At 42.0% G+C, this 2500-nt stretch overlaps 1 protein-coding gene across 3 annotated transcripts in view; it reads right to left on the reverse strand.

The window, feature by feature from the left end:
- Positions 1-2500, reverse strand: part of pi4k2a (phosphatidylinositol 4-kinase type 2 alpha) — an 11371-nt gene that overhangs the window by 8006 nt on the left and 865 nt on the right. The gene's annotated exons all lie outside the window — the stretch shown is intronic.

Raw genomic sequence — 2500 nt, forward strand, 5'->3', positions numbered from 1 at the left:
GACAGACAGACAATGAAAGACAGACAGAATCAGACAATAGAAGACAGACAGAATCAGACAATAGAAGACAGACAGAATCAGACAATAGAAGACAGACAGAATCAGACAATAGAAGACAGACAGAATCAGACAATAGAAGACAGACAGACTCAGACAATAAAAGACAGACAGACTCAGACAATAAAAGACAGACAGAATCAGACAATAAAAGACAGACAGAATCAGACAATAAAAGACAGACAGAATCAGACAATAGAAGACAGACAGAATTAGACAATAGAAGACAGACAGAATCAGACAATAGAAGACAGACAGAATCAGACAATAGAAGACAGACAGACAATGAAAGACAGACAGACAATGAAAGACAGACAGAATCAGACAATAAAAGACAGACAGAATCAGACAATAGAAGACAGACAGAATCAGACAATAGAAGACAGACAGAATCAGACAATAGAAGACAGACAGAATCAGACAATAGAAGACAGACAGAATCAGACAATAGAAGACAGACAGAATCAGACAATAGAAGACAGACAGACAATGAAAGACAGACAGAATCAGACAATGATGCGTGTGAGCCAATGAGAGCATGTGACTTTAAACCGATTTCGGTCGCTTGCTGAGCGAGCAGGGAGAAAAAACATCTGATTCATGAGAATGAATGAGATTAGCAGTGACCAGTGTACTTTGAATCCCCACACACACACACACACACACACACACACACACACACACACACACACACACGAGGAAACACACACAAATGATAAGGAAACACAGAAGGGATTGTCGTACTCTGCCTTACACTCTGACACACACACACACACACACACACACACACACACACACACACACACACACATTCCATACCTTGGTTATCTGAAGCATTAAAACTCTAATTAGTCTTGAATCAGGAGAACTCGAAACTTAAAGCACATTTGTGGATCAGTCCTGCAGAGATCTACAGCTGAACAACATAAACTCAAAAGGCTCCAGACCTTCAGTGCAAGTTCCTGAACCACAAACAATGGTGGAGATTTCCAGAATCTCCATTCGCGTTACATCTAGAAGTGATCAGATCAATTCCAGTGAGGTCCAGAACCTTCATCATACAAGCGTTAGAACAGAGCAAACTAAATTCTACCAAGATCCAGACCTCCAAAAAATACACCATACAAAATCTAGCAGTGTATAAAAGGAATTTTCCAGAATCGTTCTGAAACTTAAAAAAAAACAGAGCGAAATAGTTCTGGTAAGTTCCATCAATCCATAAGCTTTTCCAATCGAGGAGCTCCAGAACCTCCAAAAAGTTCTGCGTTATAGAAATGAAACAAAAACAAACAGACAGTTGGGGGATTTTACGGAATCTATATCTCTAGATCTCAATAAACGGGCGGATTCTAGACCTTTACTGGAGTTGCAGCAGCTTTAACAAACATGCACTAAACAAACTCAAACAAATGAATTCTGGAATGTTCCCGGAACCTACATCTCATGAGTTCTGAAGAGTTCCAGAACTTTTATAATACAACTTAAACTGAACAACTAAATAATTCCCGAGATCTCTAGAATCTCAGGGCAGAAGTTTCTAGAGAGTTCCAGAACATTTGTTGGGGACTGCAGAGGAGAACTGAGGAGAGTTCCTGAAGCTGTGGATCTGGATTGAAAGAGAGAAGTGAAAAGATTGGGATATGCAAACGCTTATCAGGAAACGGCTTTGGGGTCGATGCACCCTCGTGGTCTTTCTTCATTTGTTTGTCTGCTTGGTGAAGTTCAAAGTTTGCACAGCATCAAATAAAACAACTCCGGGGCAGAGCCTCCTCACGTGACTCCGGGTTAACATTCCTCTGCCACACGTCTGACGGACGTCTCCGCGGCTGGATTTAAATCCCTGTTCTCCAAAGAGAGAAATAGAACTGGGCCACACCAGACTTCCTTTCAGAGTGAAAAGTGCAGACCACCCAGAAACACCTCCGTGTCCCTCAGTAGTCAATACACAAAACGTGACAGCGAGGCGGTCCCTCACAGCTACGTTTCTGCGATAACGGGAACAGCAAACCACAGCAATAAATCACAAAACTTGAGCTGATAAAAACATGCGCTGGACATGTTGTTGCATCATTAAACCGAAGAACCAATCAGGCTCCAGTATGCAAATGAAACCCACAAAACACCATTACATGCAAAAAAAATCTTTCACGTCCAAAATAATCTGCAAGAATTAAAGTACCAGAGCAAGGTCGAGGGTCACAGGGACGTCCTCGAGGCTAACCGGGATGTCCTTGAGGTTCACAAAGACCCCCTCGATGTTCACAGGAACATCCTTGAGGCTCAGGGGGACCATCACTGGGATGTCCCCTAGGTTTAAAGGGACATCTTAAACATTCAAAGGAACCTCCTTGAGGTTGGAGTTAAATGATAAGCTCCACCCACAAAATCAACCTGGGGTTAAATTGTAAAATATTTGGACGTGTGAAGATGTTCACCTGGACAA

Source organism: Silurus aristotelis (genome assembly GCF_946808225.1).
Source record: "Silurus aristotelis genome assembly, chromosome: 20".
Lineage (NCBI taxonomy): Eukaryota > Metazoa > Chordata > Actinopteri > Siluriformes > Siluridae > Silurus > Silurus aristotelis.